This window comes from Equus przewalskii, chromosome 2 (genome assembly GCF_037783145.1).
Source record: "Equus przewalskii isolate Varuska chromosome 2, EquPr2, whole genome shotgun sequence".
In the NCBI taxonomy this organism is placed as follows: Eukaryota; Metazoa; Chordata; class Mammalia; order Perissodactyla; family Equidae; genus Equus; species Equus przewalskii.
In genome coordinates, this window is record NC_091832.1 from 66,304,740 (window position 1) to 66,327,641 (window position 22,902).

General features: G+C 39.6%; 1 protein-coding gene across 4 annotated transcripts in view; it reads left to right on the forward strand.

Moving 5' to 3' along the window:
* The window catches only part of SH3RF1 (SH3 domain containing ring finger 1), a 183,974-nt gene that overhangs the window by 77,759 nt on the left and 83,313 nt on the right, over nt 1–22,902 (forward strand). The gene's annotated exons all lie outside the window — the stretch shown is intronic.

Sequence of the window (22,902 nt, forward strand, 5' to 3'; positions counted from 1 at the left end):
TCGTCAAGCCATGCTAAGGCGATGTCCCACGTAGCAGAACTGGAAGGACCTACAACTAGAATATACAACTTTGTACTGGGGGGCTTTGGGGAGAAGGAAAAAAAGGGTATAAAGTTTCACTTAATGCAAGATGAATAAGTTCTAGAGATCACTGTATAAGATTGTGCCTATAATTAACAATACTGTATTGTCCACTTAAAAATTTGAGAATATAGATCTCATGTTAACTGTTCTTAGTACAATAAAATAAAATAAAAAATAAAAATTGTGCAAAATAAGGAATCAAATTTATATGAATGTAATAGATAATTATCCACATGACATAGATGGAAGAGTGCTGGGGGGACTTTTACACATAAATATCATCAGGGTGCTTTAGATTTCACCATTATTGTCATTTCTTTGCTACCTAAATGATCTTAGTAGTCTCCAGGAGTCCACTGTTAAATGGTTTTTCCAAAGTGAATGTTTGCCAAAAGAATTTTGGATATGGGACACAGGTAGGGAGGAATGAGGAGAAGATGAGGTACCAACCAAATCAGGCAGGAAAGAAACGGGATAAATCACACAGGAAGGCCATCATCTTCAGTATGGCTCCCCGAAGGAGTATGAGCCACTGCTGTCTGTTCTTGCCCTTACCCTGGGACAGCCGCAGGAGGAGCTGGCCCACCCTGAAGGGCTCAGCTTACCGAGGTTTCGTGGTTTAATTTCTACAGGGGAGAAAAGATACTGCAAATCTTTTTCTTCTGTGAAACAAGAGTGGAATAGATGTTCTCTAAACTTCCTTCCAGATTTAATAGTTCGTAGGGCAGTGGTCTCAAACAATTGTACAGAAATACTTGGCATCTCAATGGAAGGTCTGAGCATTCCTGTACAGTAAGTCTGAGAACATTCAGAATACCGAATGTGATTTTCCTGAATAGCTGGGTTGGGCTACATTTCAGATTCACTTCACTAAGAAAAGAATACAGCACCCTCCGTTCCCTGGAGCAAGTGTGTGATTAAAGAGAAAAGAACGGGTCACTGGCAGGTGAAACTTCCTCTGGCCTGTGAGGGGAATGCTAATAGGTGCCCCAGTCATCTGTGGATTTTTTTTCTTTATGTATTTGTTTGTTTGTTTAGGTTAGAATTTTAAAAAGTTGAAGAACCAAAGTGTGTTTAAGTGTTGGGTTTAAGTTGTTTGTTGAGAGGGAGGGTTATGTTAAAGTTTGTGAAGTTGAAGAATAAAAGTGTCTGAGTTTGTTTCATGTACACACTAATCTGATATAAATTAATATGTTTTTTACTCTATCACAGTGTAGATGAGGTGCTTTTCCTGAATCTTATTTGCTTTAAGTAGCAGCAACCAAAGGCCGAACCAACTAAATAAAAACAAAAAACAAACGAGGAAGGGGCGGGGGCACCCATTATCTCAAATCCTGGACGGACCAGACTCCTCTCGTTTACTCTGTGTTAGTCTGCATACTAAACATTCATCTCTTTTCTTTCCCCATTTTTGCTTTGAAGCTCAGCACACATGTAGCTGGTGACAGGCAATTCACTAGGGTAGTTAAAATTCCTCCAGTTGTAGCCGTGTGTTAAGCTGTGGTGTTATTATTGTAACTGGCCAATTATGTAATGTCAACAATTCAGTGAGGTGGAGGATCAGTATTTGTATAAGCGGGGCTTGGAACATGGGCCTTTAGACACTCTGGTTTGGGCACATTTTTCTCATTTCCAGGTTTTCCATTTAACTCATTTTTCCCCCCACACTACTGAATTCTTCATGGATAATCCCTTCCCAGATCAAGACACATGAAGTTGGAAATTGGAAAGGAAAGAATCAGTTAAGGCTTGGGTCGCGTTTTGCTGCCTTTGCTGTTTTGCAGATGGTCTGGCTTTGGCTGTAGAGCACTAGAACTAAGTTTTCCTTTTAATTCTGCTTGCCCCTCCATGCAGTGCATAGAGCCAAGGTTGATGCAGGTTTCCTATGCATTAAATTTAAGGTATTTCGTACATTTACACCTTCATCTAAGGAGCTTAGTGCAGAATGGAAATCTAAGGGATTTGCGTTCACACTGTAATCTACCGTGATTACCAAGCCTTCTGGTATGACTTAGTGGGTGGAATATGTCTTTGGAAAAAAATATATAATTCTGACAAGATGCTTTTTGAAAAGTCCAACCAGCTGTTTCAAGTAGAACACTGTAAAATTTATTCAAAGTCAATTTTATTTCACTTGGAAGCAAATGTAGTTCAAAGAATGAGCTAAAGTAAACAGTGAAGTTTAACTCGCTCCAAATTGGTGCAGTGTTGTCTGAGTAGAGGGCTTTCAGCGGCCTTCTTTTCTGTCAAGCTGTGCATCATTCTACTCAAGTTATCCTCGTATAACCTGAGGGGGTGGGAAGTTCCCCAAAGAGAGATGTGATGTAAGGCTCCGTCTGTCCCCTGTGGCCTCGGGCATCACACTGGCCAAGAGACAGAATGTTGGATATCTATTCACATGGTCAATTAGTTTTCTCTTGCTGCTGTAACAAACTACCTCAAACTTAGAGTCTTAAAGCAACACAGATTTATTATCTTGCAGTTTTGCAGGTCAGAAGTCCAACACGGGTCTCGCTGGGCTAAACCAAGGTGTGGGCAAGGTGTAGGAGTTGTGTTCCCTTCTGGAGGCTCTAGGAGAGAATCTGCTTCCCTGCCTTTTCCACAGTCTAGAGGCTACACACGTTTCGTGGCTTGTGCTCTTCTTCCTCAATCTTCATAGCCAGCAGCGTTGCCTCTCTCTGACCGTTCCTCCATAGTTACAGCTGCTTCTGACTCGGAACTCAGCTGGGAATGTTCTCTGATTGTAAGGACCCTGTGATTACATTCGGCCCACCTAGATAATCCAGGATAACCGCTCCATCTCAGTGTTCTTAACTCATCACATTGACAGTCTCTTTTGCCTTGTAAGGTGACATCTTCTCAGGCTTTAGGGTCTTGGCTTTGCCATTAACCAGCTGTATGACTTTGGGCATTCAGTTCACCTTCCTGTCCTGATGTGTGGGATTGGGCTAAATAATCCTTAAGGTCCCTTTCTGCCCCAGCATCCTGTGATTCTCTGCCTCAAAACAGGGTTAGTTTCATAATTTCTAAATTTTTTTTTTTAACTCTCAAGGATCTCATCTGTGAGAACCAAGGCCTTAGCACCTTTATTTATCACTCACTTTGTAAGTGAGTATCTGTGTATGTGTTCACATTATGTGTACACATATGTAATGTTTTCTCTTAAAATATACAGGGAACTGTATCTGTGAACTACATGTAGGCTCTTTCTTCCCTTTTTTAACCCCTGAACTCTATGGAAACCTGTTTACATATATGTCAGCAACTTGAAAATATAGAGAGATTTTAAAACATTTGAATATTTTATTTTTAAAATGGTAGATCACACAGTTAACATATGGTTAAAATATGCCTCATTGTAAAATTATTAACATGTAAAATAGCTTTTATTAGACTAATCCTGTTAGTGATATGGACATATGTAATGGGTTATGAATGTTCTTGTTTATTTAATAAACTAATTGCATTTACAAATTTATTATGTGTCTGTTAAAATCAGTCTGGGGATCTTTCAGTGCTTAATTTTATAACTTCTCTTTGTTTCTGTTTTTGCAAGTGTTGTCTTTGTTTAGTTTATGTCTTCTTATTTAATTAGAGGATGAAAAATGTCTCCTTGGGTACAAGTGGGTGTTTATAAAGTAAAGATCTCTAGGGTACAAGCTGAGGAAATTTTTAGGAGAAGATGTATGTTTTCTGAAAGAATTTAAAATTGGAGGCAAAGAGATAAGCAAAAACCCTGATTATGAGTATACTTGTGTCCACCAGACAGCTGTGTGCAAGATTGACATCAGATGACATAACATCCCTTATTTGTTTTATAATAATTGAATGACATACAAGTGCTGTACTTAAAGATGGCTTATTGTCCTTTCAAACGTAACTAGCTAACACTGCTTTGAAGAGTTGTCAAAATTACCATTCAGTATCTCTGCTGAGGGTTTGAAGTCGGTGTTGAGGTAGAAAAGGAAACATGTATTGTTGAAGAATAGTGCTTAAAGGAGGAAGGGACCTCTGAGCCCCCTACAAGCTGGCCATTTTCTGGGCGGCATCCTGACAGATGGCTAGCCAGCCTCCACTTGAATACTTGCTATTGACTAGGATCTCATTATTACATAAATTCTTCCTTACATTGGAAATAAGCGTGGCCCCTTGTAACTTTCCTCTGTTGTTCTAGTTTTAGGCTCTAGAGCTATAAAGCATAAGTCTAATATTGCTTCGTTATGTCAACCTTTCGAGTTTTTAAACACTACCTCCTGATTGTGTGTGTGAGCTCTAGAATCAAACCAGAGCACTTACCAGGTATGTAGCATTGAATACATTGCACAGTGTCTCTGGGCCTTGGTTTCTGCAACTGTCAAATGGGAATAATAATGATACCTACCTCATAAATGTACTGTGTATATGAATGTCTGTTTGGCACATTGGAAATGCTCAACAACTAATAACCATTATTATCTTCACTTTCTAGTTGTCTTTTTCAAGTCTTTTAAGCCCTTCAGACATAGGTTCTCCAATATGATTTCTAGACCATTTACCCTTCTGTATTTAGAGATCGTTTTCCTAATATTCCTCTTAACTTGAGATACACAGAACTGAACAAGATTCTCCAGCTATTATTGATTAGTCAGTACATTGAAAGGACTGTCTCTTTCCCTGACTGTAATCAGCAATTTTATTCATGCAGGCTAATGTCCCTATTAATTTTCATAGTAGCCGTGTTACCTGTGGCTTATGTTGAACTTGTAGACAGCAAAAGCTCTTGAGTCTTTTTCATTCGATCTGCTGTTAAGGCAGGTCTTCTGTACGTGAGCAAGTGGTTTTAAACAATGAAATACGTGAATTTACGTTCATCCCAGTAAATATTTACTTTGTTTGGTTCATATTAATCATTGGTGAAAACCTTTCAAAATCATATTTCTGTCATCCAGCACCTTAGTTAGCTAGCTCTCCCTTCTAGGTTTGTATCACTGGCAAATTAATCATGCCCTAATTACCTTCATTCAAATTATTGATAAAAATGTTGGACGTCCCAAAGGATGGACAGTTACAGAGCCGAGGGGCACATCACAGAGCTCTCCATCCAGGTTGCTTTCTGTTGAGTCATTTATTCATTTTACCAGTGTCTTAGTCAGTTTGGGCTACTATAACAAAATACCACAGACTGGGTGCTTAAACAACAGACATTTATTTCTCACAATTCTGGAGGCTGAGAAGTCCAAGATCAAGGTTCTGGCAGATTTGGTTCTTGGTGAGGGCTCGCTTCCTGGCTTGTAGATGGCCACCTTCTTTTTGTGTGCTCACCTGGTTTTTCCTCAGTGCTCACACATAGAGAGAGAGGAAGAGGAAGCAAGCTATCTGGTGTCTCTCTTATAAGGGTGCTAATCCCACCAGGAGAGCACCACCCTCATGACCTCGTCTATACCTTATTACATCTCAAAGGCCCCTCCAAAACACATCACATTGGAGATTAGGCCTTCAATGTACAAATTTTGGGGAGGACACAAACATTCTGTTTGTAACAAGCAACATGCTTACTACTTGCTAGGTATCGACATAAGCCTATGATCCTACCTTGGGCAAGACAAACTCACTGTCTTTTAGAGCTTATGGCCTAGTGTTTTTGAGTGGATGAGAGGAGACAATAAACAAGCCAACAAGTGAACAACTGGTGTAACTTCAAGTGGTGATAAATGCCATGAAGAAAATGAGCGGGATTGAAAGTGCAGGGTGAGGAGGTTATAATGGGTGCTGGTTGTGTGAGGCTGTTTTGGGATAGTCAGGAAAGGCTTCTCTGAGGTCACACTGGAGTAGATACCTGAACAATGTCCAGGAATAAGCCTGTAAAGAATGTTGCAGGCATAAGGAAAAACAGGAGAAAGGTCTTTAGGCAGAAAAGAGCCTGGAGTGGTCATGGAGCCACCACAAGGCCAGTGTAGCAGGAGTTGGAGGTTAAGGGGTGGCAGAAGTTGAAGAGAGAGCCAGAAAAGTAAGTGGAGGCCAGATGATGAAAAGCCCTGGGGGCCATCAGGAGGAGTTTGTATTTTATTGTAAGGAGGAGGGAAAGCCATTGGGAGGTTAACAGGCAAGACAGTAGACAACAGACTCTAGGGGTTCAAGAGTGGCAATACAGAGGTAGTGTTGTCTTGGCTTAGGATGGTAGCAGTGGAAGTTGTAAAAAGTAGACTGGTTTGGGATGTGTTTTGAAGGTGGAGCCAGCAGGTTTGCTGATGTATTGGATGTGGAATGTGAAAGAATGGGAACAGAGGCATCATGGTGAAGCTTAGTCATTGGGCCCAATCAGCCAGGTGCATGGTGGGGCCATTTACCCAGATGGGAAAAACTGGTAGAGGATGAGGTTTTGGTGCGGGCAGGTAGAAATCAAGAGGTCTATTTTGGACATGTCAACTTGGAGAGAACTATTAGACGTTCAACAGATGTTGAGCAGGCACTTGGCGCTTAGGGGAGAGGTCATAGTTGAGACCAGGCCTGGGAGACATCAGTGTGTACATCAACAGGCTTAGCCGTTTATATGAGAATCATTGTGGAGCTTTTAAAAGACCTGTACTTCTGACCAAATCCTGGAAATTTTTATTCAATTGGTTGGGGTGGGGACTTAGACAACTCTAAAAGAAGAAGGAGAAACTGCCCCCTAGTTGATCCTAATATGCAGTCAGGGTTGGTAACAGCTGGGATAAATGGTTTTAAAAGAATGGGATAGATGAGATCACCTTGGGAGTGAATTTAGAGAGAAAAGAGAAACTGTCAGAAGATTGAGCCTTGGGGCAACTGAGAAAGAAGAATCAGCAAAGGAGATTGGTAAGGAGACTGATCCTTGATTCCCATACTGCTCAAAGTGTGGTTCCTGGACTGCAGCATCAGCATCACCTGGGAGCTGTTAGAAATGCAGAACCTCAGCCCCCAGCCAGACGTACTGCATCAGTACATGCACGTACCAGGAACTTCAAGCGATGGGAATGCTCGTTAAAGTTGGAAAAGTACCAGTTTTTATTGTGTTATCAGGATAGGGCTGCATGAGGTATGAATCCAGTCACCATTTCTCTCTCTCTCTCAACTCAGGGGAAATTAAAATTGAAGTTAACGCTATATCCTTACAGTCAGATCTGTGTTGGGGGTGGGCTGCTCTTTTAAAAGACTTTGTGAGAAAGACAGAATGATTTTATTTTCAACATTTTAAAATCTAGTCTCCAATTAATCAAGTTTTTGCGACTGGTTCTAAGAATTCATAATACCATCAACTGGCTATCCCCCACTCTTTACCAGTAGCTTGTAAATGATTAGCTAGCAGGTAGTGAGGATCACACTTTGATCTCCTAAGTTTACATAAGAAGTAGTTATTTTTGAAGGTGACATGTCAAGTGAGCTCATATTTCACGTGTTGGGTAAACCAACCTTTCTTAAATTGAGGGAAGGCATTTAGGCTTTTATTTTCTCCAAAGCTAACACCCTTAACTCTCCAGGCTCCATGATCTACGGGGTCTCAGGATTACCAGCTCCTAGACATAAACTCTCAAGGTGAACTCACACTGATTAACTGAATCACAAGGTCTTGTAGAAGTGGGGAACATGATTGTGGAGACAATTTACATCGTTTTTCTTTTTTTAACTACTGGACTTATTGTATACATTTGCTCCTTTTTTATATCCATAAAGGAATTTAGCATAGCAAACTAAAAAGTCTGTATTTATTATAAGGGAGAGTCTGGAAAACGAGAGGCATAGTGGGAATTTTACTGATGTTCTATTGATACTGCATTAAAGTGCCGGAGTCAATTATTGAGTGCAACTGAATATCCCAATCAGTAATAGTTAGGAGTGACTGGGAGTGAGAGTAGCAGGTGAATATTTAGGGTTTACCTAGCTTTTCTTCTTTTCATTGTCTTTTAAAGGCTACTATTTGATGGGTGAAGAAAAATATTGGAGGCTTCCACTGCATTTAAATGCTTTATTTCTAAAGTTAAGTTGTGGGTACAGAGTTAGCTTTTATATTACTCATCTTCTTTGTAGGTCTGAATTATTTAATTAAGATAGTCTTAAAAGTTATAGTGAGTACATTAGAATTTTATACATTATATCCCTTTTCTTTATGCATTTGATTTTTAAAGTTACACTGTTTATGTATTCTGTATATATATCTGTTCATCATAGAAAATATATAACAACACAGAATATTCTAAAATAAAAAATACAGTTGTCCCTCCTCTTGTATCTGAGTCCTTCTTTCCAGAAGTAAGTGCTTATCTATTTTCTGTTCTTTAGTTCTTCTACTGGTTACATTTACAACCTCAAATAGCATGTTTCTATTTCTTGATTTCTTAGCCTTAGACAATATCAGTTTCAGACACCAAGTGATAAAATTTAGATTACTTCTTCTGCCTCCCACCTCCTCTTCCCTAACTCCTGAGATTTGTTCTGTGTATATTTTTTCTATTATCAGAATTTATAACATCCTCTTCTGTAGCTATAATTAATCCTTCTTTACTGTGTGAGGGGATTGATTCTAGAAATTGAAACCCCATGAAAACAGCATTTACAGTATTGTGATTATGTAAACATTATTTACTGCAGCGTGGGTGGATCCATACAGAAGAAATGTAACTCATGCCCCAGATCCCGCCCCCCTGCAAGTGGGATGAATCCAGCCTTTAAGTGTACTGGATCCTCTTTAAGTTTCTTTTCTGTTTTCTTCATGTCTTCTAGACCGTATTCAGCCATCCATGTTTCTTGTGTTACATATCATCTCTCTAGGAGTCTTCTGTGGTTTTGGGGCATAGGATGGGAGCTACCTCCGTGAATAAATTTTTTTCATTTGAAATGCGCAGCGGATAAACTTTCTGAGATTTTGCATGTTCGAAAATATCTTTATTGTGTCCACGCACATATTTAAAGGCTTAGCTAGCTAAGTTTTTCTAAATCATGTTGTCTTAGAAATTTAAAGGCATTGTTCTGTTGTCCTCCGTTATCCTGCTGCCAAGAAATCAGAATGTAGTTCCTTAATAGTAAACTCTCCTGCCCTAAATCTTTTGGAATTGTTTCCTTATCTTTGGAGTTTGGGAATGTAATGAGATGTATCTGAATTTGAATCTTTTTTTCCCTTAGTAATCCTGCTTGGTAGTTAATGAGACTGTTTACTGAGATCTTGGGTGTCTTGAGCACATGAAAATTTTCTTCCATTATTGTATTTCTTTCATGACTCTCCTCCTTTTCGTCTCTATTCCCTCTTTATGAAACTCACTTTAGGTGGTTACTGGACCTTTTAGAGCTCTCTTTCCTGTGTCTTAACTTTTTTGGTCATTTTTCTTCTCTCGCTTTTTCCCCTGTGTTTTGGGATATGTACTTGACTCCATGAGGAAAGTTACCACCTTGGTCTTTAGAACAGTCACCACCTGCCGTGTGTATTTTTCAGTCCAGCCATTGAACTTTTCCTGATTCCACTTGCTTTCATTCTTCTAGAAGTTCCTAAAATTTTCTGGTATGCTAATGAGTGTTCTCCCTATTTTCTAGAACTGCTATCGTTTTATTAAAAAAGAAAACTTTTTAATTTCAGTATGTCCTTAGGAGAAACGCCATTCTAGCAATTAAACAAGCGTTTAGCACACCACTGCAAACTATGCCTTGACTTAAGTCTCTTCCCTTGATGTCCTTGCCTAGGTCAGGTAAAATAACGAAAAATACAGGCACCCATGTCAGTGCCCTGACCTTCTGCTTGGTTGGTACATATAGGTAGATACCATACGGGCCACTCTACTAATTTCCTAAGCAGAATTCTTTAGAGTATAGCACCAGACACAGACTGCCAACTTGGATAAAGGATGCAAGATAGGAGTGGAGAAGCTTTTCCTTCTTTCTTAGGATTATGTAGTAGGTGGGAAGAAAAATTGCCTGGAGGGAGGGATTGATCTAATTCATTTCAATAAATATGCTTGCTGTATATAAGGTACAGTCCCAGACTGCAGGTGATTCAAGAAGGTGTAAGCGACCATCCCTGTCCTCAAAGGGTTTTCACTGTGGTAGTGTTATTAGTTAAGTACTCAAATGTAGATACTATAAGGTACGATAAAGCCAACCAAGAACTATAGGCAAAACCTTTTGGGCTTCAAAGGGAAATATACATCTGTATTAGGGAATAAGGAAGGAGGTTGGAAAATGTGATATTTGAGTCATGTCTTGAAGGGTGGATGGACTTCTGACAAATGGACATGGGATGTGGGGAAGAGGGCTTTTTGGGTGGAGAGAATGTCGGAGTAAAGTCCCAGAGGTGGGAAAAGAGAGACCATATTCCGGGAACTAGAGGGAGTCTAGTTTGGTTAGAATATTGGATACTTGTTAGAAAGCAGTGTGCAGTATTTGAGAAAATAGTTTTGGGTCAGATTGTGGGCATCTTAAGTGCCAAAGAGAGGATTTGAACTCAGTTTTCTAGAAAGGGAATCAGAAAAAGTTTGATCAGACAGATCATCTGATAAAAGCTATATTTTAAGAAGGTTAGTCTGGGAGATCTCTGTAGGATGGAATGATGCAAGAGAAGCAGAAAAGTGGTCATCTAATGAATCGATCCTGCACTATGTGTTAGGCACCCAGGATACAAAGATGATTGACATCTAGTCCCTGCCCTCAAGTTGCTACAGCCTGGTGAACATGAAACACTAGTTGCTTTGCACAAAGAAACATTTAAACAGTTTTTTAAAAACATACAGATATTGTACATTAGTGGATGATTTAAAACTGGAACTTAATCTGTTGTCATGGCCATCTCAGATGATCAATTTTCTCATTATCTCAAATTTTCTGTTATTGTGACTACAGCTAGAATGGTTATCCTCTTATACAGTACATATTAAATGCTTAATAAAAGTAGTCTCAGATGCACACATATGAACTCTTGCTTAATTTTATATTCTTTGCTATGTATTTAATCACTTAGAAATATAAAAAATATCATTTTTATATAAGGGTTCATTTTGGTTGAAAATACCTGTAATTCATATCCTACTGTTTAATTCTTTGGGGGAAAATGAAAAAGTTGAATTTAGGCTTATCAGAACTGACTTAGTTAGTAAATCTTTTCCTCTTAAGTTTCTCTTATTTCTTATTTTTGGTGATCAGTATACTTGAATTGGAATACTTTTTTTGGAAGAGAGCTTCATTAAAACTGCTTGTTTTAAAAGATTTTATTTTTCCTTTTTCTCCCCAAAGTGCCCCAGTACATAGTTGCGTATTTTTAGTTGTGGGTCCTTCTAGTTGTGGCATGTGGGATGCCGCCTCAGCATGGCTTGATGAGTGGTGCCACGTCTGCGCCTAGGATCCAAACTGGTGAAACCCTGGGCCCCCCAAGTGGAGCGCGCGAACTTCACCACTTGGCTACGGGGCTGGCCCCCAAAAACGCTTGTTTTAAAATAATTATTTATTGGTAAAATTATTCATTGCAAACATATTTTGTTTCTTTACAGTAGTATTTCTTGCATAGTCATATAATGGAGAAATTAAACAGTAAAGGCAATTAGTGTTTTCTGGTAATGCTTATTTTAGTACCACAGAATACTTTAAAGGGTTTTTAACCATCATTTTACAACAGACTGAATCAAAGATGAAATGGCTGAGCTAAAAGAACTATAAGACTGTCTGTACATTCAGTTAGTACTTTTTGAAGATCAAAATTCTAAAGCATACGCATATAGATAGGGTTTTTTTTTTTTTAAATGAAAAGGCTTAGTTATGTTTTAAAGACCTTGATTCTACCCTATGGGTTTCACAGGACTGGTTTTATATGTTTATAACAGATTTATTTCAAAGTAATAGGACATTATCCTGCCCTAATTATTTACTCTTCACTATGTAAACTAAACATTTGACTAGCAGAACACTCCTTTGAAGAGGAGTAACAGTAATACACACATATTGTGCATTACTTTTTTGATGTAAGCAAAAATAATAAGATAAGAGGCAGCTTGGTGTGCCTGACCACAGCTGAGCCTTCCTCTGCTTTTCCTAATGACATTGTCACGGATTGTGATGGACGTCGCATTATTGAGGCTGGCCCGATTTGATTTCTACAGGCGAACTCATATCCTCATTTTGTCTCCTTTCCAAATGGCTCCTCCCTGCTCACTCTCCCGTACTTCATCACTACCCTTGTTTTTGAGATGCCACCACTAAAAAAGAAACAAAGGACAAAATCATCAGGACTAAAATTATTCTTTGAAATGGTCTCATTGCCAAGGAACTCATAGGATTACTAGAGATCGTAAGTCATAATCTGTTCCTTTGCCTTTGGGCAGAACCAAACTTGTGAGACTGTCCCATTTTAAAAGTCTCCAGTGAAAGAGAGATCATGATCCATTGCAATATTTAACAACCCTCGCTGTCGGGGGATTCTTTTATCCAACTTAAATAATGCACACATCAGTTTGAGCCTGTATTTTTCCTTCAGTGCTTATGAAGCTGACTTATTTTCCCTGTGTAAGACCCTTGCATTCTATTTGAAGACGTACTTTAATATTGCCCCACTAATACATCTCAATTTCTGCAACTTGTCTGTCATAATATTTTGCAACACTGTTAGCATTTATACCTCTCCCCGCTGAATATGCTGCAGTTCTCTGTTCCTTTTGTTCATGGGATCAGAATGTATCCTGGACATCTAGTGAGAGGCTCTGGTGCTCAGTGTAGGGTCAGGTTATAACAGAGACTCTGCATTATGTATACCCATTTCTGTAGCTCGGTGATGATTTACTTTTCGGAAAAATCGCCATCTTTCTAGGCACTAATCTCCATACTTCTGGACTTCAGATTTCTTGTTTTTCCAGTTTTGCCCTTCTCTTGATTGACAGTGTAGCTTGTTATTCACTGTGATACTTTTGTGTCTTTTGCTCCATGTGCATACATAATCACCTATCTGGTATCTGTGGTCATTTCTTTTTTTTTTTTTTTAACTGCTGTTACTGGTTTATTTTTTAAACAATTTACTATTGAGGTAAAATTTACGTTATGTGAATTGCACTTCTTAAGTGTGGAATCTAGTAAGCTTTGACACACTTCCACACCTGGATAACCAACATCCCAGTGAAGATGTAGAATAGAATATATCTGTAGTCTCAAAAATTTTCCTTATGTCCCCTTCATTCATTCCCCACCCTCTATAGAAACTACTGTTACGATTTCTATTGCATTACATTGGTTTTACCTATTCTTTTTTTTTGCTTTAATCATTCAGCAAATGTTTATTAAGAGACAAAATTAAGACCAACTGTTCATTTTCAAACTTTAAGCTCCGTGTTTCATTCCTGCTGCTTTTCCTCCCCCACTTCAGGAACCTTTGCACCGGAAAGCTGCCCTGGCAGGCCTGGTTTTACAAACTATTCTTGAAATCATATAAATGTATTCATACAGTATTTATTCTGATTTTTTTTTGCTCTCACATATCAGTAATTTATTCCTTTTTTTTTTCTTATAGCTGAGGATTTCAGTGTTTGTTCACCTGTTGATGGACATTTGAGTTTTCAGTTTTTGGTGTTATGAATAGTGCTACAACAAGCATTTCTGTACAAGTTTTTATACGGGCACGTGTCTTCATTTTTTGGGTTGATACCTAGCATCAGCATTGTTGGGTTATAGAGTAGGTGTATGTACAACTTTATAAGAAACTGTCAAACAGTTTTCCAAAGTGGTTGTACCATTTTAGACTCCCACTAGAAATGTTTCTGAGTTGTTTGTTCTATATCTTTGACAACATTTTCTCTTGGCAGTCTTTAATTTTAATCATTTTAATGGATGTGAAATAATATCTCATTGTGGTTTTATTTTGCATTTCTTTGATAACTAATGATGTTGAGTACCTTTTCATGGCTGTATGCATATCTTCCTTTTTGAAGTGTGTGTTCAAATCTTTTGCCTGTTTTTAAATTGGGTTGTTTGTTGTTGATTTATAGGCATTCTTTATATTTCTGGATTCAAGTCCTTTGTCAGATACATGTATTGCAAATATTTTTCCTTATGTATGCCTTTTTATTGTCTTAATTGTATCTTTTGATGAACAGAATTTTTCAGTTTTGATGAAGTCCACTTTATAAACTTTTATAGTTAGACTCCCCCCCGCCCCAGCCTGCCTCATCTCTAAGATAGTCTCCTGTGTTTTCTCCTAGAAAACTTACAGTTTTAGCTTTTACATTTGATTCTGGGATTCATCTCAAATTAATTTTTGTATATGATGTGAGGTAGGAGTCAAGAGTCATTTTCCCCACTATGGGCTTCTAATTGTTCCAGAACCGTCTGTTGAAAAGACTTTGTTTTCCCCAGTTGAATTGCCTTGGCACTGTTGTCTAATTGTCTATATATGTGTGGGTCTGTTCTGATGTTGTTTTAGTTCTGAAACTATGAGCTGTCTTTCACATTTAATGTCATGTTTAAATTATATGAGCACACTCTCTCCAGGATATTAATGAAAACATTGGACAGACAATCTAAAACCAGGCAACTGAATTAGATCAAGGCCTTACCTGGCATTTCCATTTAATGTTAAACCTGCTCCCGCACACCCCTCTCCCTCTGTATTTGTGACTTTCCCTCCCTTCTCTGGTTTCTATAAGGATTTGACAAGGGCCTTGCAGAGTTTCTCATGCATGGTCATTCCTCTCTTATCAAGTCCCACGCCCCCAGGGGCAGGTGGGAGGTTTAGGCAGAGGTAGGGGCAGATGCCTTCCAGGAATCAAACTGTTTCCCTAATTGTTAGCAACTTGACCTTTTACCAGGGAATATCTTTCATCCTCCCATGAGTCCTCAAGATGGTAGCTCAAGTTACTGAAGGGAATTTTCCCAGTAGATTTTCCTCCTCTTTGCAAAATACTATCGTAATTATTAAACATGTGATGAAGCAGAAAACTAATATTCAGGGCAATGAGCGACATGAATTTCCTGCATTTTATTTCAGTGACTGCGCTCTTGATAGTTATCTTCCCTTAGAGAAATTTGTAAGATTTGCTTTCTTTAATAATTTGTCTGCCAGTTACATACTCCCTTTTTAAGGCCAGCCAAGAAAAAAGCTATATATCAGCTACATGTCTGTTTCCTCATAACCATCAAATGAATTTGTAAGGAAAATATTTGTTTGCTGTGGTTTGCTGCATAATTTGTTTCACATTTTTCAAATGCCAGCAGTTTGCTTAGCACAAAGTACTCAACTGCCCATTTCCAGAACGTAGTGTGTTTTTGGTTGTTTCCAGAGCACGTTGAAGTAGACACCAATCAACAGTACAAGCTCACATTTCCCCAAGTTTCTCTACAGCACCTTCATGTGCCCCGGATTTCACAGCAACCTTAGAGAATGGAGAGCAAAATTCCTCCCTCAGTATTCCTGTTCCTCTGTGTCGCAGCGTTGAGTGCCCACCATGTCCTGTGTTTCATAGGAGGTACTGAGGACAGTTCCAAAAGAATAGGCTAACAGTCTGCCATTCATGAGGAGTACCAGAGACACATCAATACATGAGTGCATGTATTGTGCAGTATATTTAAAGCTGGGGAGCCTGACTATCCAAAGAATTGTCTTTGAAGTTGCTTTTCCTTTGGATATAGTATTTTTCCACTTAGCTGTCCACACCTTAACCCTCAGCCCGCTAGAGATAACATTCACTTTTTCACTTATTGATCCAGCAAGAATTTATTCACAGACAGTGAGATAGGTGCTCATGCTAAAAGATGGATAACACATAGTCCCAGTTCTCCCCCAGGGTTATGGTCTAGCAGGAGAAGCAGGTTGTAAACTGAGTGAAATGAAGGCCATAAGATCAGTGTGCATGAGATACTCTGAGTGTGCATAAGAGCAACACCTTCTCCAGACTTCGGTTGGGGTTTGGGGGGAGGTTGGGAGAATCTTCCCCAAGGAGGCCTCTGCTGGGTCCTAAACAAGTGGCTGTTACATCTGGAAACAGAGTCTGTCCTATTGACCTTCACTAGAATCAGTCAGTGATTTTGACCTTATCTACATCTGGTCCCAAACAGCAGAAGCCTCTACCTAGCTAGATACAAAAATGTAAGTAAAAGAAAGCAGTGTAATTATCAACTGCAGCTGTATAATGATACATATACAAGAACTGGGGACTCTCAAGGTAGGAAGGTGGAGGGAGAGATGGGCGGCTCTTGATGAACTGTGGTGGGGGAGTATCTTAATCCACTTAGGCTGATATAAGCAAACACCACAGACTGGGTGGCTTATAAAAACAGAAATTCTCTCTCACAGTTCTAGAGGCTGGGAAGCCCAAGATCAAGCGTGGTCGCGGTCTGGTGAAGGGCCTCTTCCTGGTTTATAGCTGGCTCTGTCCCACTGTATCCTCACAGGGCAGAAGGGGTAGGGAGTCTATGAGGTCTCTTTCATCAGAGCACCAATCCTATTCATGAGCGCTCCACCCTGATGACCTAAGCACCTCCCAAAGGCCTCACCTCCTAATACCATCACCTTTGGGGGTTAGGATTTCAACACAGGAATTTTGGAGGCACACAAACACCCAGACAATAGCAAGGAGGAATGGCATGTTTAAGGTTGGAGGTGATGACAGCAGACTGGTTTGTTTGCTGAGGGTAGAAAATATGAAGTGGAACGGTCAGTCCAAATGGAGGGCCATAAAACTCATGGTTTAGAACATTAATTTGATTGAAGAGGTAATTGGGAATCGTCTCCAGGTTGTAAAGACAAAGGTGATGTGGATAAGACCATGCTTCAGGAATTAGTCTTGCTACTATGGTTCTTTTCCTACTGCTCTCATTCTTAGGGCTTTCGTATCCCCTAAATATAGGTATTTCCTAAACAATACCCCTTAGCCCACTTCTCCCCCTACAGCATTGCCTTTCAAACTGTGTCCCTAGGTGCCCCCTCAGGTTCTCCTGTTCAAGTGGGAGAGGGGATTAAGGGGGTGGGCCTGATTCCTCCCAACGCAGATGCATTTATCTGTTCTCTGTATTGTTAGTTCCTAGAAAAAAATTTAACAGAGAGTCTCCTATCATTTTTTTCTTAAGTTTGGAAAATTGTGCTCTTCATTTTCTCTCTCGATGTTTGAACATAATCTTTTGACCTCAACTAACTTTGTTAGGTATTTACTTGTGGTTATGTATTTGATCAAGTATTGATTAAGTAAATGATTAGGTGTTGCCATTTGATTAAAATGGCAGTGAGAGTACAGTTCAGGGATACTGTTAAGAAAGCTGCTGCTTTGTCTCCTCTCCTTTTACCCCTAGTTTTCGTTTCTCCCTAAACCATGAATACCACTAAAATAGTAAGGCTGAAAACTATAACTGGCTGATTGCTATTTGGTCACAAGTTGGCATAGAAACTCCATGGGCATTAGTGGATAGGACTGCAGGGGCTGAGTGTGCAGAGGGGAGTAGGCAGTGTATGGAGGGTGAGCAGACGCTGAGTGTGCGGAGGGGAGTGGGTAGTGTGTGGAGGGTGAGTAGGCGCTGAGTGTGCGGAGGGGAGTGGGTAGTGTGTGAAGGGTGAGCAGGCGCTGAGTGTGCGGAGGGGAGTGGGTAGTGTGTGAAGGGTGAGCAAGCGCTGAGTGTGCGGAGGGGAGTGGGTAGTGTGTGAAGGGTGAGCAGGCGCTGAGTGTGCGGAGGGGAGTGGGTAGTGTGTGGAGGGTGAGCAGGCGCTGAGTGTGCGGAGGGGAGTGGGTAGTGTGTGAAGGGTGAGCAGGCGCTGCGTGTGCAGAGGGGAGTGGGCAGTGTATGGAACGTGAGCAGACCCCGAGTGCACCAGGGCACTAGTTCCTGAGACAGGGTACAACTGTAAGCAGGTCTGGAGTAGAGGAGGAAGCTTGGCAGGCTGGAAAGAGTCTACTTAAGGAGAAAGCTGAGGAAAATGGTTAGGCAAGAAAGAAAAGGAGACGGGAGGATAGTAGAATAAGGACAAAAAAGAGTAAATGTGATTAAAGTTAGTCTGATTAGAAAACTTTATGTGCCAAATTTGGGGTGGGTGGAAGTTGGAAGATAAAGGAAGTGATCATCAGATAAAAATGCCCTAGCACAGTACTCTCCCCAAATAAATATTAAAGGAAAGAACAAATAAAAAGATGGACTGTTGTGGGATAATGGGCTTCTCAGTCTCTTCTTATATTGCTTTGGAGAAATAATTTGTAATATTCATCTTGGATGTTTGTTATATTGAAATTGAAACATTTCAAGTGATGGTCAAATAATATTTGTGCAGTAATCCAACCTAGATATCTTGAGAACAATACTTGACTTATTAACTATTAAAGAATCAGCATTTTTATGAAGTACTGTTATATCTTGACAGATATTTCACTTTGTAGAGAAAAGCCAACATGTATTTTGTTGTACAAAAGACGTTTAAAAAAATCCTTTCCTCAACCCATTTTGCTACTTGTTACTCTGCAGTACTTCCTATTAATATGATTTCTTTGTGCCTCAATTCTTTCTGGAAAATTTTTGAAAGTCAAGTTGGAATCAGCCAGCATTTGTGCCAATTTAGATATAACTAAATTATTAAATTGTGCACATTTTATTGCTGTTCCCATGACAGGAGTATCTTTTAGATATTCTTTTTAGTAGGTCATTGAATCTTTTTTACTTTATGGAGCAGTAAGAAATGCATGAAGGAATTTGAATTTAAAGAGGCTGTCTTGCATATATATCTGAGCATTGGCATTTAGAGTCTATAAAATAAATTAGCAGTGAATGTTTTATTTACCTGTTAGAATCTCAGCTAGATCATCAAGTAGTACTTTGCCAGATATATTGGAATACACTTGATGGTACAGAAATGGAGTGTAAAGCATTTAATCAAAAATATTTGTGTGTAGGTCTCACAAGGATTTTAATGTCATATAATATACCTGTATTTGTAACAGAAGCAAAAATTATTTGAAAAGTGAAACTAGCCCACTGTCATATTTATTCTTTTTTTATGTGAGCAAAATAGTCACTGTTTATTGAAATGTATTTTAGATTAAGAATTGTTATAATACTTCACCTGTCTAAGTTGCCAAGATTTTTGATAATGCTGGCGGCATGAATGACAGATGCAAACCCAAGGTTAGACTGCAGAGTCGGTTCTCTCTGGCTTTCTCTCCTTTTAAGCCTCCCTTTTATGTGTAGCCAAGTGAAATGTAAGCTCTGCAGATCCTCGGGGGCCTTGGCCTGATGAGAGGATACAGAAGAAAGGCAGCAGTTTGGAAAGCCTGGCGAAGGCATGGAGGGCAGAGGGCCCGGGTGATGACATGACTCACAGACCTTTCTAAGGAGATGAATGAGAAGGCAGGGTCTCCGTGGGCTCTGGACATATTTTACCCACAGGAGTAGTCCTAGGCTATCAAACCAATTGTTTTGGCTTTATCCTTCAGATATTGCAAAAGGAAAATGTGTTCTTTTATTGCTCTTCCAAGTCGTTTAACCGTTTATCCTTAATCATCTGCAGGCTGCGTGGGAATAAGTCTTTTAAAGATCACTGAACTTTGCTTGATTTGAAATCAGAGTAGAATTCATTTTATTTAATGTGGGAAACCTTCTTTGGAGAAACTTGACACAAACTGGCTTTTTAGCTTCTTAGAATTTAATTGAAAAAGAACACCATAGATAAACACAGCCAGATGCGTTAATGTCTGCTCATGGGTTAGACTGCCAGAAGCTTTATGATTCTTTCTCTGTGGTTATTGATCATGGAAATAACTTTAGTAGTCAAGATTTAGCAAGTTGGTGTGAAGTAATGAATTTTACGTTGCAGTCACAAGGATGTAACTGGGCCAACCATAATCTATATCACCGTTATCATATGTTTTACTCTTGCCACTCATTGTTTTAAGAATGTTTGATGGTTTTAGGAACTATCAATAGATTTGCTTTGGCGAAAAAGTTATTAAGTCCATTGGGCCACTGGTGTGTAGCAGTGATCTGTAAAGAAATAAATTCCTTCAGTTCCCACATCAGCATATCACAAAAGAGCCATACTGTGGGTTGTTTGGAATTGTACAGATCTTTTCAAGGACAGTTCAGAATGGTTTCTAAGAGTGCTGAATCTGTGTCTTGGTGCATGGATTTGGCTGGCTCAGATTTGGGCAGAGTGGGCCAAACAGAGCAAATTGAGGTGGGGAAAAAATCAAGAGAACAGGCCATAATTGTGAATAGAGTTATTTGTCGCCAAGTTTGTAATAGGATTTTCAATTAATTCATGCAGGCTTCCAATGCCTTACATTAGCCCTGTCAAGATGAACTACAGCCACATCTAAAATGCCATCCCCTATTAAACGGTGCATGTCAGTGAATTTGTAATTTCTTCTGTTCAACCAGAAGATGAATGGATTCCACTCTGAAAACAAATGCGTGCTTCAGAAACGCACATTTCGAAATCCTGAGCACTTCCTAGGATGAACATTCTTTGCATTGTTATGCAGTGAATATGTATTAAAAATGTAATTGCTATGTGAATTCGTCCAAAAGGAAAGGCATCCAGCTGCATAGAGACAAATACATTTTCAGGTTCTGGGTTTCACTGGTGAACAGGCTTTTCATATTGGGCAATGACGATGATGATGATAGTTCCTGCATGTAGCACTTACTGCCTGCTGGGCCGTTTGTATGTAGTTTATATACATTAATTTACGAAATACTAACAACAACCAAAATGAAGAAATTGAGGCACAGGTTAACCTGCTCAAGATCACACAGCTTGTAAGTGGCTGAGCTGGGACTGAAGCCCAGGCATTCTGGTTTTGGAGTCTGTGCTTCCAGCCCTTACCCTATACTACCTGGTGATGATCCTATCAGCTGTGTTCCAAGAGTTGGTTTGCGAATAGTACTTGTCAGTTCTCTGACTCTGGCTCCATCACTCTTTGTCTCTCATAGTAATATTTATTGCTGTGTTTATTTCCTCAAGCTTTGGAAATATTGTTAAACTGTGATAACCAGACTTCAAGAAATACATAATAAAGTAGAGAATTGAGTGAGGCATCTCTGTGAGGGTAGACAAAAATTAGAATCCTTCCACAAAGTTGGACACTGAATGGAGTATGACCAAAGTTCACAGGATTGTGAGGCACCAGAGTTCCTGATGAGCATTTCCCTTCTGGGGAAACCAAAGGGCACAGCAGAATTGTTTACAAGATTAAGTCAAGGCTGGATACCAGTAGTCATGCCATTAGAGGCAGGATCTTAAGGCAGGGTCCAAAAGGCAGAGGGTACATGAGGGTTTCAGGGCTTCTGGAAGGCTCACCTGCTGTCTTCCCAGGATGTTGGCTTCTAGAGCAGCTCTGATTAACCAAACACAACATCACGTGGACCAAACCAAGACAAGATGACTGCCAATTGCGTTTTAAGAGCCAAGAACTGGCTCTTCCTCTTAAGCCAAACAAAAATATTTAACAAAAAAGTTTGACTTTTGAGTAGGCCAGACTCTAAATCTCTGTGTAGAAACCAAACCAATTTTTAAAAATTGTATTATGAAGTTCTGTTGCCATCAAAGGTATAAAACTTTGATTCGCTTTTTGGGGGAGCAGGCAGGGAGAGGGCAGTAATGTGAGTAATACTCCATATTGTTTTACTTCATTAGAAAGATTAAACTTAAAAAAAAACTTCAGCTAGTTTAGGCCTGTGCTTTGCACATAGCTGTCCTCCTGCCTGCCCACTTCCTGTCCATTTTCCTCCCTTCTGCCAGACTCATCTGTCTGACACATGATTCTGATCCCCCATCTGTTCTTCAAACCTGTGAGTGGCTTATCATTGCCAAGCTCTTCATTCATTCATTGTTCAAGCTCTTCAACGTGTCATTAAAGACCCTCATAAACTAGCTTCTACCTACCTCTCTTACACTTTATATTCCATAATTCCTCTCAATGAACATTGCATTCTTTATAAAGCCCCAGTCCCTCTGCACGATATGCTCCATGTCTCTGCTGGTGCTCTCGCCTTGCCTGGAATGCCCTGATTATTCTCTTTCATTCTTCCTCTCCCGCTTTGCCTGGCTGACTCCTGTGTATTCTTTAAGACTTGGGTCATGTGTCACTTCCTCTAGGAAGTGTTTGATTTTCCCACCCACAAAACCCAGAGACCTATGCTTTCTGTTCCTCCAGCATATCTCTATCAATGCATTCACTGCACTGTATTGTCATTAATTCTAATATTTTATCCCTTAATGGTAAGAACTGTACCCTATTCCTCTTTAAATCCTCAGCACTAGCACATTGCCTAATGAAAAGTAAAAGCTTGATAAATATTTTCTGGATGAATGAATGAAGGATTTAAGAATATGAAAAGCAGGAGCCCAGTAATCTCGTTCGTCAAATTATTATAGGTATCTTTGATTTGCTATTTATCCTCTGAGTCGGTGATAGGCAGCAGTGTCCCGGAGAGCCCAGAGATCTTAAAATGACAACTGACACTCAAGAATGGGTACCTCAATGCCATCAGGAAGTATCACATTTAACCCATTTGATAGTTAGATTGCCTTCCGGCTACACACACATTTTTAAACTTGTCATTTAAAACCATAATACAATGCAGTAACATTTAACACCTCATCTCTTAGCATATCAGTCTGATGGTGCTCTCTAACCAGAAAAGAGCAAAGTTGAATGATCTTAATATAGATTGTAAAAGACCGTATGTCGGGACGATCACAGATTATAAACTGTGAGAGAGCAGTGACAATGACTGTCTTACTCGTTGTTGTGTCAGATCCTGACATGTAGTAGGCCTTCAGTAAATACTTGTTGAGTTGAAAGAATAAGATCTACTTCCCACATTAAAAGCAGTAGGAGGGCTGGCCCCATGGCCTAGTGGTTAAGTTCAGCATGCTCTGCTTCGGCA